Source organism: Micromys minutus (genome assembly GCF_963924665.1).
Source record: "Micromys minutus genome assembly, chromosome: 16".
Taxonomy (NCBI): Eukaryota; Metazoa; Chordata; class Mammalia; order Rodentia; family Muridae; genus Micromys; species Micromys minutus.
Window position 1 is genome coordinate 16,676,475 of NC_137985.1, and position 14,353 is coordinate 16,690,827.

Below are 14,353 nucleotides of genomic sequence, written 5' to 3' on the forward strand. Positions count from 1 at the left end.
GGAAGAATAGAGAAGGATGGAGGTTAAGATGTAGGTTTGGGGGACAACTGAGTGCAGCCATGTGGGTGCTGGAAATCCAACTGGGTCCTTTTCAAGAACGCCTCCCACCCCCCACTTACCCACTCTCACCCCACCCTACCCCACACGACCCCACCCTACCCCACCCCAGCCCTTTCTCCAGCTCCTTGAATTTTATCCCTGTCCAAGGTGGCTGAGACCCAAATCTCCGGGGCCTTCACGCCAGGACGGAAACGGAAGTGACGCCTCCAAAAGGCCGGATTCTTTTCTAGGGATGGCTGCTGTCCTGTAGTTCGCAGTACCTTTCTTCACCTCACGGTCCATCTTTACGTCTACGGAGTCGCTGAGGCGGGGGTGGGGGTGACGGCGGCCGTGGAGGCTCAGTTTAAGGCGTGGCTGTGCGTGCGGCTCGCGGAGAGGCCTGGAACGGGCGGGTCTCACGGGCACCCCGCCTCCCTCCGGCCGCTGCGAATGCTCTCCGAGCTCCCATCTGCTCGCTCGCCCTCTGCAGAAGCCTCCCTAGCCGCCTTCCAGATTCCTCTTCCAGCACAGAACCCCGCCACCGGCATCGCCCTGCAGCCGCCGCCTCCACCGCGCAACCCAGCGATTGTGGAGCTCGGGTGAGCGCCCCAGGCTGTGATTTGTTCCTTGCAGAGCTTGGCTTTGTCTTTGGCATCGTCTGATTAATTCTGCCACATGACATTCGGGTAAAAAAGTATTCTTAGGTGTCTAGGAGTAAACATTTGTATTTGGAGGTGAATCTTTATTATTTGGCTTTTCCAGAACTCGAAAGGTAGACCAGGCTGACCTCAACTCCTGGAGATCCGCCTGCCTCTGCTGGGATTAAAGGCTTTTGCCACTGCCACACTCCTCGACACACACACACACACACACACACACACACACACACACACACACACACACGTTTATTTCCTTAATCTTTTTTCCTCCCTTCCTTTTCTGCTTTTCTGTGCCATTCCTTCCACACTCCCTCCGTTTCCTTTCTCTCTTCACCTCTTGACTTAAAACTGCTCATGCAGTGAGCTACTCACCCTTGCCCTGGACATAAATGAACAGTTATGGTGTGACTATGGCTTTCTACTGTTGAAAATAAGAGTACTCTGCTCTCCCCGTTTGAAGTTTCTAGGCCTGTGCGTTCTTAAAGAGTTTCGAAAAAAGGATGGGAACTACCCTGGCTCAGGGGTCAGAGATCGGTTTTCAGGCGTTGGTTCTCACTTTCCACTGTCTGGGTGCTTGAACTCCCCTAGCCTTTACCTCCCAGGTGGTGGGATTTTGGTGTCTAGCATCATGTTTGGCTCTATAGTAACTTTTGAAGAATCTCAAAATCTTTTAAAAAGTTATATGATTTGCTATTTCTGATTGAAATCAAATAATATATTTAAAAGTTAATGTGTTTCTTCCCCCTCTTCCCCCCCCCCCCATGTACATAGTGTAGCTCCAAAGGAGAGGTTTGAAAGCTGTAGTAAGAGTTGGTAGTAAGTACCATATGCTTCTTGGACCACATGGTCCAGAATTACTCAGTTCTACTTTCGTATGATGTTCTGGTCACGAATCACAGCTGTTTCTCAAAAGCATAATAGCCCTAGCTTAAAAAGAGCTGTTGTGTAGCTCAGTGGTGGTGGACTCACTGGGCATGTGTAAGGTTCTGAGCTTAGCTTCTAGTGGCAGTACAGAGAAGGCTTAGATCTGCTTTAAAGTACCAAGAAGGCTAAGCCGGTGTCTGGCACTTGGATGTCTTGGATCTTCTGAATGATTTAGAGCAAGTGCTTGGAAACTTTGTATTCTATGCTTTAATTTTTTTATTTACTATTTTTGTATAGGCATATGTGGTGGGTGTGGCTGTGCTTGTTCTGCAGAGTGAATTCAGGTCTCTAGGCTTCTGTGGCAAGTGCCTTTGCTTTCTGAGCTCCCTCCTACCATAGCTGTCATGACGTTTTCTAGCCAGCACCTGACTGGAGTGCAGTAGGTGGCCCTGTAGATGATTGTGTAGATTTGTTAAAGCACATTCAAATCTTTAAAATGTTGCACTCAAAATTCAAATATTTGTTAGGTGTTATTTCCCATTTTGATTGGTGTAAAAAGCAATAACCTGAATGAAATCTTCACATGACTGTCTTCACGTGACCATTGTTGGACCTTTAGAAAATCTCAGCCCTACATCTTCACTTTACATTTTTTAACTATATTTTCATATTTGTGTGTACACCCAAAGATGCTACAACGGACACGTGGAGGTCAGAGAACGACCTGCAGTTCCCTCCTGCTATGTGAGTCCTGGGGAACTGATCTCAAGTCAGCTATTTCACTAGCCTAGCTCCCACGGGGCAAGGGAGACGGGGGCGATGTGATTGGTTTGTTCTACTTTTTAATAAGGTCTCTCAATGTAGCTTAGAGAGATCTTGAATTCACAATCTTCCTGCTGTGGTTTCCTTACAGGAATTACAGATGTGAATTACCTAGCTTTTTTCGTTTTGTTTTTTTTTAATATTATTTATTTTATATATATTAGCATACTGTTGCTGTCTTCAGACACACCAGAAGAGGGCATCAGATCCCATTACAGATGGTTGTGAGCCACCCTGTGGTTGCTGAGAATTGAACTCAGGACCTCTGGAAGAACAGTGAGTGCTCTAACCACTGTCTCTCCAGCCCTTGTTGTTGTTGTTTAGACAGGATCTCACTGCTTATCCCTGCCTACCTCAGAACTGCACAGCTAGATAATTACTGTCTGGAACTCACAGAGATCTGCCTGCCTTTTCCTTCCAAGTCACAAAAAGGTTTTATAGAATTTTGAAAAATTGAGTCCAGTCAACACAATGTTAACAGTTTCCCTGTGGCTGTTCTACACTCCGTCGAGTCCTCTGGCGACTGTGTCGTGGTGTGAAATGGGGGGGAGGCAGATCAGAGAAGGGGTGTTCAGATGTGCTTGCTCAGCCTGTCAGGTCAGTGTAACCTGTTTCTGTTCACTACGAACTGGAATGGAGAAAATGACATTATGCCATATTGGAAACCAGCTGAAGCTGTGTGTGGTAACAGAACAGTAATGACAGCAACTGAGAAAGTAAGACAGAGAGGATCATAAGGCTAGCCTGGGCTACATGTCTCAAAACAAAACAGTGATGTGACCGCCTGCCTGCGTTCAGTTGCTGGTCGTTTTACTTCAAGACTCAGGGAATTTGCACTGGCTGGTGAAATGTTCTAAAGTGTCAGTGCTGTGGGCCAGGTAAGGACAATGGTAAATTGTGTTGGGTATGTTAAGTGATGGTTATACCAAGTCTTTCACGTTGGCATTCATGTTTAAACTTGTTATGTCTGGTTTATTGATCGTGTGAGTACAGACTTCCAAGACTCCTCAAGTGTTTCTTTCCTGTTCAGTTTTTCTCTTTTACTTTTGAGATTATAGTTACATCATTTTTGCTTTCTTTTTCCTTCCTCCAGACACCCCCGTGCCCATCCTTGTACTATTTCAAATGTATTGCCTCTTGTTACATGCGCATATAAAACTGTGTGGTGTCTTCAGCAATAAGGACTTCCTTCCACCTCTGAGGGGCGAGCAAGAGTCAAAACAATAGCCTGTATGTGTTGCAAGTCTATTGGACAACCCAACTAACAACTCAAAAGAAGGCATCTCATGCCAGGAACAGACTGGGCATCCTCAGGCAGCCAGGAGGAAGATCTTCACATTTCCTCCAACAAGACCACACCTTCTCATAGTGCCATTCCCTGGGATGAGCATAAGCAAACCATCACAGTCAGGGTTTCTATTCCTGCACAAACATCATGACCAAGAAGCAAGTTGGGGAGGAAAGGGTTTATTCAGCTTACACTTCCACATTGTTGTTCATCACCAAAGGAAGTCAGAACTGGAACTCAAGCAGGTCAGGAAGCAGGAGCTGATGCAGAGGCCATGGAGGGATGTCACTTACTGGCTTGCTTCCCCTGTCTTGCTCAGCCTGCTTTCTTATAAGAACCCAGGTCTACCAGCCCAGGGATGGCACCACCCACAGTGGGCTGGGCCCTCCCCCCTTGATCACTAGTTGAGAAAATGCCTTACAGCTGGATCTCATGGAGGCATTTCATCAAGGGAAGCTCCTTTTTCTTCAATAACTCCAGCTTGTGTCAAGTTGACACACAGAACCAGCCAGTACAGTGTCCTGCACTATTTACTTTTTGTCCACACTCCTTTACTTGCAAATGTTCATTGCAGTGAGTCATTGGTCTGGTTCAGGGCCTCTCTGGCTTCTGATACTCCATCAATACTGGATCCTCATCAGGACTCCTCAGACATCCTGTTGTTGCCCTGTATCAAAGGGACCCTGACACTTTGGATCTGCAGTACCCCTTCCTGTACTCCAGCAGTTCATAGAAGGGATAGGCATGGGGGTGAGTCAGTCAGAGCTCTGCATCTGGGCCTCAGTGGTAGCTGAGTCGGTCAGCCCACCAGCTCTTGCTCTAGCCCCCTCCCCCGCATGTGCGAGCACGCACACGCGCGCACACACACACACACACATACACACACACACTCACACACACACACACACACACACACACACACACACACACGTCACCAGGGTGAGCTCCCCAGCACTGCCCCAGCTGACCGTGGGCAAAGCCAACACCCCCACTCATGCCTCGGAGCCAGCTCTGTGCGCTGCCCAGGACAGGTGCAGAGCCCACTCTCCTGAGTGTGGCAGCCTGTGAGGGGCAGGGCCAGCACTCCCATTCACCCATGCTTGGGGCTGGCTCATCCACAACCCTCACAACCAGGGTCAGTTCTACTGTGGTGCCCAGGTGAGGTACAGAACCATCTCAAGTGCTGCAGCCAGTGAGGGGCAGGGCCAGCTCTTCTGATTGTCACCAGTGGCAAGGCAGGGGAGGGCATGTCTCTCTCACCCATGCCACCACACTACAGATGAATGGCTGGGCCAGATCTCCCATGCTCATATCCTTGGACCGGCTCACCCTAAACTCCTGAAACCAGGGCCAGTTCTATTGTGCTTCCTGGGCAAAATGCAGGGCTCCTGAGAGCTGGTGAGGGTGGGGCCAGCTATGCACAACCCTTAGACATCAGCATGGCCCCTGGCAGCAGCCCAGACCAAGGATGGTTGCAGGGCCTTTGGTGGTAACAGACTCCTGCTGCTGCAGGGCTACAGACCCCAGACATAGCCCTTGATGGCAGCATGAGCCCGGACCTCACAATGGCCTTAGGTGATGTCTTAGTTAGGGCTTTACTTCTATGAACAAACACCATGATCAAGGCAACTCTTATCTTAACCTCAAGCAGACTCTGGACAAGGGTAAAAAGCAGTCATGTTCTTCACCAAAATACTACAAAAATAGTCTGTCTCTAAGCCACATATTGAAATTCTCCACTGAACCCCTTGGGCCAGGTTGGCACATTTCAAATCACTCTCAGTACAAATCTTCCATATTCCCACTAGGATGTACCATTAATCCCCATTTAAAGCATTCTTTGGCTTTCCAGTTCCAAAGTCCCATAACCCACATTCTTTATTTAAAAAAAAAAAAAATGGCAAAAAGGTATGGTCAGGTCTATCACAGCAATACCCCAGTCCTGGTACCAACTTTTGTCTTAGTTAGGGTTTTACTGCTGTGAACAGACACCGTGACCAAGGCAACTCTTATAAGGACAACATTTAATTGGGGCTGGCTTACAGGTTCAGAGGTTCAGTCCAGTATCATCAAGATGGGAGCATGGCAGCATCCAGACAGGAGGAGCTGAGAGTTCTACATCTTCATCTGAAGGAAGCCAGGAACAGACTGGGCATCCTCAGGCAGCTAAGAGGAGTGTCTCCAAGACCCACACAGTGACACACTTCCTCCAACAGGGCTACACATTCTAACAGTGCCGCTTCCTGGGCCAAGCATATGCAAACCGCCATAAGTGATTTCACAGGCTACACACACTGGGCTGACTCTCCAGTTCTGCCTCTCATTGTGCACACATCCTTCTGCTTCTCTTTCTCTTCCATCTCTCCACCACCTGCTTGCTCCTCTTAGTGGCACCTGGAGCCTCTGAGTATCTGCAGTCATCTTAGGAAGTGGCACCAGGCAGAGGTCTGCATAGTCCGCTCACCTGGACCTATGTGACACCGTTGTCTCCCATTCTCAGTCTTATAGCAAGTTCAAAGCCAGACTGGGTACTTGAGTCTTTGTCTCATAAATCAATCAATCATTCAATCAATCAATCTTGGCTTCATAGAAGTGATTGTATAGTACAGGTCTAGGCTGACTGATCATGTCGGGGCATGAATTACAATCACAGAAAATCAAAGCCATGGTTGCAGGTACCAACACTTGGAAAACTGAGGCAGGAGAATCTCCGTTTCTGGTTTTAGAAACGAAAGCCTGACAGAAGATCAGAACTTTGCAACAGCTTCCTGCATTTGATCTAAATTCACCGCTGTGTCGCTGTCATAGTGAAACAGTTACTTGTACTGTCTAGACCTATTTTCCTGTTGTCCACTCTGGACGGTTGGTAAGATAATTAAATGGGTTTATGTAGGACCATCAAGATGATGCAGCCAATAAAAGCATTTGCCCCAAGCTGGATGACCTGGGTTTAATTCCCCAAATCCTTATGGTTGAAGGAGAGAAACAAGTTATGCTCTGACCTCTACACATAAAAAGTGAGCACAAAATAAAATGTAATTGGTTTTTAAAACATAAAGAATGGGTTCATATATAAATATATTGCATATTCATGTCTTCCGTAAACAATAGCGTTATTAGTAACGCCCCTGGTACAAGGTCACCATCCTTAGTGCGCTCTTTAGTGAGCTCGTGTATGAAAATGAACTGTTGCTTCTTGATGGTTGGTAGGAAGAGGCTCCTGTAAACTCCACACAGAAGTGTAGTTTCTCGATCCCTTGAGATGCCTAAGTAAACTTGCCTTAGCATGGAGAAAGCACATAGGCAATTCCACCTTCAGCAAGGCAACTGTTAGTGTGCTCCGTGGCCAGACCTGCCTTTCCTTTTCAGAAAATCTGATCCAGGCATGAACAGTCACACTACCCTGCTTGGTTTACGTTAGGGGCACTGAGTAGATTAGTGAATGCTTGGGTTCATTTTCTGTCTCTGTGATAAAATACCTGGCATTGGAGTTGAGGCTAGCATCCGTTGGTAGGCTGGTTGCCTAACATACCCAAAGACCCTGTTTCTATCCAGCACCACATAAGCCAGGTATAGTAGTGCACACTTGTACTTCCATGACTTGGGAGATAGAGGCAGGAAGATTAGGAATTCAAGTTTATTCTAGGCTACATATCAAGCTTGGGACCAGCCTAGACTACATGAGATCTTGTCTCAAAACAAAGAAAAACTTAACACCAGGATCTTTAAAGGAAAATTTTTATTGCTCTGTGTTCCAGAGGTTTTAATTCAGGCTCAGGTGGCCATGTTTCTGGGCCTGTGGTGAGGCAGAACATCATGGTGGGAAAGGTACCATGAGCAGAGCTGCTCACCCCACAGCAGCCAGAAGGAACAGCAAGCGGAAGAACATAGAAAACAACACAACAAACGAGAGCCCGCCATCTTCAGTGACCTGTTTCCTCCGTCTAGGTCCCACGCCTTAAATTCTGCCACGTCACAATAGCATACAAGTTATGTGTCTCTCTGTGTTTTAATCAATTGGTGATAAATCTCTCACTACCTGTGAACACTGCTGCACGAGTTTGTGAGAACATTTCAATACACAAAGCTTAATGGTATGGATTGTAAATGAGCCTGCTATGTGTGTTTGAAAAGTACTGTATAAGCCTCATGAGATATATTACTAGGACAAATAAAAGTGTCACCTCTCCACCTTGAAGTTGTTTTCCCTATAAAACGAGACATTTTCCCAGCGGATAGCATGGTGAGACAGGCTGCTGTAGCATCACACCTTTGTGTGCATGGCTGAGTTTTCCCTGGTGTGCAGGGTTACATGGGTTTCCCATTAGGGCTGTGGCATGGTTATTCATTGTCAACGGGTTCTAATATTGATCCCTGGGCACACCTTTGAGGTACTATCTAGAGTAAGGTTAGCCTCTGAGAATGTCTGTGAGGGATTATCTGGATTAGGTGAATTTATGGGAGGAGAGCCATTTTACCCTCGGCTAACTAGTAAAGGATCCTGGACTGAGCGGGCTGAGCAATATAGTCATTGCTTTTCTGCTTTCTGACTGTGGCTGTGCCGTGACTTTAAGCCCTTTGCTTTCCCACCGTGGTAGACTGTAACCTGATCCTGTAAGCCAGAGAACGCCTGTTCTCCTTCAGTTGCTTTTGTCAGAGTATTTCATCACAGCCTCAGGAAAGGAAACTAAGGAGGCAGAGTGACGTCACGGTAAGAATTAAGGCAGCTCTGACTTCTCTTGACTTCTGTCTTTTCCAGGAACTCTCTGTCGGGACTCAGACCCCATTCTTGAAGAAAAGAGAAAGGTAGAAAAGATGGTGGCTGATTGCCTGACAAATTGTTACCAGGTATGTAGAACTGTGTCTCCGAATGGACATGCTTACTTGTACCTTGTAGATTGACCTTCAGGACAGGCCTAGTGTTCAGAGTGTCTAGAACAAACAGTAAACAAGTAGGTGCTCAGGAATTAGTACCTAGCTAAATGTCCGAGAAAGTGGGACCTCTGTTATGGCTGAGGCATTACCAGAAAGTCACTCCAGGATTTCAGTAATTACCAATCGTGATACACTAATGTCAAATGCACATTAATTATGTCCAGTTCCGTTCAGTTATCTTGGAAGATGATAAGGAAGATTATTGTTCTTTCCTTGAGGTATTTTTCTATTACTATTGAGGCAGTATATGCAGCTTAGAAGTATATTTCAGAACATCGAGAGAAGAGCTTCTAGTCCTGATGCAGCAAAGTCTGCTCACCTGTCAGAAGGGTTAGTAGTAAATGACAGGCGCAGATAGGCAAGCTGAGTGTAGTGGGGGCAGGGAGTCAGGACCTCAGCTCTGGGCAGTCACTGGCTCTCAGATTTCTGTGTGGGCATTGGTTCTTACCTCTTCAACTGTAGAGAACATTGGGGCATATGTTATTGTTACTCAAACAATGTGTGTGTGTGTGTGTGTGTGTGTGTGTGTGTGTGTGTGTGTGTGACTTAGGTCTCAGTAACTTTTGATGATGTGGCTGTGGACTTCACCCAAGAAGAATGGATTTTATTGGATCAAGCTCACAGAGACCTCTACAGAGAGGTGATGCTGGAGAACTACCAGAACCTGGCCTCAGCAGGTAGGACTGCCAGCACTCCTCATGGCTTCCGAGGGAGGGGAGGGAGGGGATATCCTGGTGTGCTGAGAGATCAGAATGCAAGGAAAGTAAGAGGCACAGACTTTGTCCTAACCCCACGACCTGTTTGTGGGAGATTCAAGAGATTCAAGATTTCCAGGACGTAGACAGGACTGAGCTACACACACAGTAGTAACAACAAGATGGCATGAATTCCTTTTTCATGATTTCTCGGATTGGAGGTGCACTTATTTATGGGGATTCCAGCTGTGGAGACTGCCTCCCTCCTGTGGCCTCTGGGCACTGGATGCAGAGTACACATACACGTGAAGGCAAACACTCAAATGAGAAATGAAACGTCTGAAAGTAGAGGTTAGCAACCTCAGCATGTAAGTTTCCCTTCCACCCTTTTCCTTATCGTCTAGAACTTTTTGCTAAGCGAAGCACTTTACAACTTCTCTTTTGCTTGTCTAAATTGCAGTCATGACTGCTGCTATGTTTTGAGGCCATTTGTAAAAATAAGGGCCATCTGTTGCTAGTCTTGTTTTGTTTTGAGACAAGGTCTCACTTATGCAGCCATAGCTGAACTGGAACTCACCGTGTAAATCAAACTCCCTGAATTCACTGGAATCTGCTTCCCATGCGCAAATGCTGGGGTGAAAGGCTTGTGCCACCATGCCTGGCAAGTGTGTGCATTGCAACAAGCTAAGATGTAAGTGACTAGCGAGCAGGCAGCAGAGGCACCATCGCTGCGACAGATGGGCAAAGGATGACTGGCACCCAGGGAAGAGCAAAGGGGTCGTGTGAGTCTGTAGTTCTATTCAAAATTCTGGAAATTTACATTTCATGTTTCCAGGACAGGGTAGATAATATAACCAGGTAAGTAACCACGGACAGTAAAAACATGAATAAGTGGGCTGTTATACATTTTAATTTTCTATGGTAGTTCATAAAATACTGTTCTACATGAATGCCAGTCACCCTGTGGGAAACAAATTATTGGCTGGGCATGGTGGTGCATAGCTTGATCCTTGCACTTGGGAGGCAGAGGCAAATGTGTCTTTGTGAGTTTGTGGCCAGCTACATAGTGAGTTCCAGGATAGCTGGAGCTACATTGTGAGATCCTGTCTCAAAATAAACAAAAAAATTTAAACATATTTGTTTATTTGTTTAACACATATGAGTATGCTGTCACTGACACACAGAAGAGGGCATTGAATCCCACCACAGATGGTTGTGAGCCACCATGTGGTTGCTGGGAATTGAACGCTGGACCTCAGTGAGAGCAGACAGTGTTCTTAACCACTGAGCCAACTGTCCAGCCCCCAAAATAAGTGAATTTTAAAGATTAAATTTCTTGAGTTGGGATGTAGCTGGATGTTCTATGTAAGTCCCTGCCATGATGGGGAGTGGCCATTCTCTTCCTTTGACTGATTCAAACCTCAGAGTACTACTTTCAACCCGGCGAGTCTAACACTGTGTGCCTGCTGTTTGGAAGCAAAATCATCCTTGTTTCACTTTACTTTCTATTTGACTTGAGTATTGATGTTTTCTTAGAGTGTATATAATTATTAATTAGGGTGTCTCAAGTCAGCAGTAATTCATCATCAGGGCATAGTGAACACACCTTTAATTGAAGCATTCAGCAGGCAGACGGGCAGGTTTTTGTGAGTTTGAGGCCAGGGTGGTTCTATGACAGCCAGCATTACATAGTGATGCCCTGTCCAAAACCAAAGCAAAGCAAAACAGAACAAAAAAACCAAGCAGCTACTAAATTATACTGACTTTTTTATACTCTTTGTATGAATTCCTCCATGTATAAGGATGTGAGGTCATCAAACCCAGTCTGATCTCCTGGTTGGAAGAGGAGGATTTGCACAGAGAAGATCTCCAAGGTGAGTATTTGTGAAGAACACGTTTACAAGTAGAATGTGATTTTCTAAAGATGTACTTGATGGCTCTAAGTGTCAGCCATGTACCGGAAGAAAAGGCAGTTCTGCTCTTGCTTTGCACCTTCTCAGGTGTTCGTGGGATTTTGCAGAATGACTTACTACGTTTCACGGTTACTGTCTGTTATATGCTTGTTCAGATCTTTGCTTCTTTGTAGCCTTAATAATATGATTTTCGTTCACCATGAGTTTTTAAAAGGCTCAGTTTTCAAGAGTCAGTTTGAAATAAAACACTGAAAACTCACATCCTTAGTGTAGTCAATTTATTGACCTTGTCAAAATGATCACACTTTACCTTCTTCTAACCAAGTTCAGGGGAACAATCACAAAAAAAGCCCATGGTTGTTAACTTTGTAACTGGCCATTTATTTTTCTCCAACCCTTAATTTTGTTTTCTGTTTATCTTCAGAATGGGAAATGCCACTTGGCACCCAAGAGTCAACATTGCATCAGGATTTTTTGAGGGGACAGACTTCCAGTGGAGTACAAACAGTAAGAATGACCAGAGACACTTGTCATTTCCCTCACTCACAGAAGAGTGTGAACTCCATTTTGGAATGCACACAGGAGGGGTACACAGTGTATCTGAGAAGAGTTTTGAATATAAAATTTGAGGTGTCGCAAACCTATCACAGAACCTGTTTTTTAAGAGACCCTTCTGCCCAAGATGTCTCAGTGGGTAAAGACTCTTGATGCAAAGCCTGACAAGATGAGTTGGGTCCACAGTAGACACATATAGAAGAGACAGCTCTCACAGGGTGTCCATCCACACTGTAGAACAGACGGCTGACTCTCACAGGGTGTCCATCCACACTGTAGGGGACAGCTGACTCACACAGGGTGTCCATCCACACTGTAGGGGACAGCTACTCTCACAGGGTGTCCATCCATACTGTAGGAGACAGATGATTCTCACAGGGTGTCCATCCACACTCTAGGGGACAGCTGAATCTCACAGGGTGTCCATCCACACTGTAGGGGACAGCTGACTCTCACAGGGTGTCCATCCACACTGTAGGGGACAGCTGACTCTCACAGGGTATCCATCCATACTGTAGGGGACAGCTGAGTCTCACAGGGTGTCCATCCACACTGTAGGGGACAGCTGAGTCTCACAGGGTGTCTGTCCACACTGTAGGGGACAGCTGAGTCTCACAGGGTTTCCATCCACACTGTAGGGGACAGCTGAGTCTCACAAGGTGTCCATCCACACTGTAGGGGACAGCTGAGTCTCACAGGGTGTTCTCTCACCTCTACATGCACACTCCTGAATGTGCTGCACTTTCCCCCCAAGATAAATAAATGCAATCTTATTTATTTATTTTATTTATTTAAGACAGGGTCTCACTTAAGTAGCCTTGGCTGGTCTGGTACTCATTATAAAACCAGAAAGACATCTAACTCAGTGAGATCTGCCTACCTCACTCAGCATAATTATTTTTTTAAAAAAAGACATCACAAGTACATGGCCCCACACATGTAACTAGATACTAACTTTTAAAGCAGTTTTGTGTATATCTTAATGATTCTATTGAGCTTAGATCAATTAGATACTACTATTACATCATTCAATTCGAAAGAAAGAAAACAGCAAAATTCTATACATGCTACAAAAAAGTTAAACATACATTATCATTCATTCATTTATTAACAGGAGAAAAATAGTCCTTTTAAAAAGATTATTTATTAGATATAAGTATACTGTAGCTGTCAAACACACCAAATAAGGGCATCAGATCTCATTACAGATGGTTATGAGCCACCATGTGGTTGCTGGAATTTGAACTCAGCACCTCTGTAAGAGTAGTCAGTACTCTTAACCACTGAGCCATCTCTCCAGCTCCCCCCAAAAAATAGTCTTAATAAATTATGAGATTAACCAAGAGATTTCTTATTTACTACACTCAGGAAAGTTTGGGAATTTTGTAGAAAAATTAACATAAATGATAAATATGTAAGAGAATTAATATCTACCTAACTAAGAAAATGTCTTAAGAATCAAGGTCAAAACTTGGAGTGATAGAGCCCTCCTGGGTACACATTCCTGCATATACATCACTGATTTCTAAGATTCTTAAAATAATGTCATTAAAATACTGAAGCAAGCCCAGGTATGGTGTTGCACACCTTTAATTCAAGCACTTGGGAGGCAGAGGCAGATGGATCTCTAAGTTTGAGACCAGTCTGATCTACATATCTAATTCCAGGACAGCCAGAGCTATATAATAGAGGTACCTATCTATAGATAGATAAATAGATGGATAGATGGATGGATGGATGGATGGATGGATGAGGCAAGGGACCAGGCATGGTAGCATATGCCTTTAATCCCAACATTTAGGTGGATCTCTAATTCTGAAGCCAGCCTTCTCTACAAAGAGCTTCAGAGCAGCCATGGCTACATAGTAAAACTAGGTCTCGAAAACTAACAAAACTACTAAAATACTGAGGCATCTTTCCAAGATTAGAACTCATGGTTCTGGACTTTAGGGAAGGAGTCTTGAATGTAGTCAGAATGGCAAAAAAATCATTTTTGTGTCCTCACATAAATGGAATCCTTTAATAAGTCTGAAAAACTCTAACCCCCGATTCATCCCTTTATCAACAGGGCAGAAGCCACAGTGCACGAGAACTCTGTTACTATACACAATGTGGAGAAATTTTCAGTGAACACTCATATTTCAAGACGCATGTGAAAACTCACAGTGCATGGAACACTGGACATCTCACCCACTCAGATCATGCTGCACCTGCTCAAGTGCACACCATTAAAACGTACCCATGTAAGATTTGTGGAAAAGCCTTTGGACGTTCTTCAAATCTCAATAGACACCTGCGAAGCCACACTGGAGAAAAACCCTATGAATGTAAGGAGTGTGGGAAAGCCTTCACTACCTACTCAAGGCTAGTAGAACACTTTAGAACTCACACTGGAGAGAAACCATATAAATGCAAGGACTGTGGGAAAGCCTTTGCCAAGCGGTCAGGCCTTATAACACATATATCAACCCACGCTTCAGAGAAACCCTTTGCATGTAAAGAGTGTGGGAAAGCCTTTGCTTCATCCCCACGCCTTAGTCAACATATAAGAATTCACAGTGGAGAAAGACCTTACATATGTAA

At 45.2% G+C, this 14,353-nt stretch overlaps 1 long non-coding RNA gene across 1 annotated transcript; it reads left to right on the top strand.

Moving 5' to 3' along the window:
• Window positions 1-388: 388 nt before the first annotated feature.
• Window positions 389-14,139, top strand: LOC308430636. The gene is made up of 5 exons (XR_013975363.1): window positions 389-638; window positions 8,432-8,520; window positions 9,158-9,284; window positions 11,105-11,176; window positions 13,839-14,139. It is a non-coding gene; the product is annotated as an uncharacterized lncRNA (long non-coding RNA).
• Window positions 14,140-14,353: the final 214 nt, after the last annotated feature.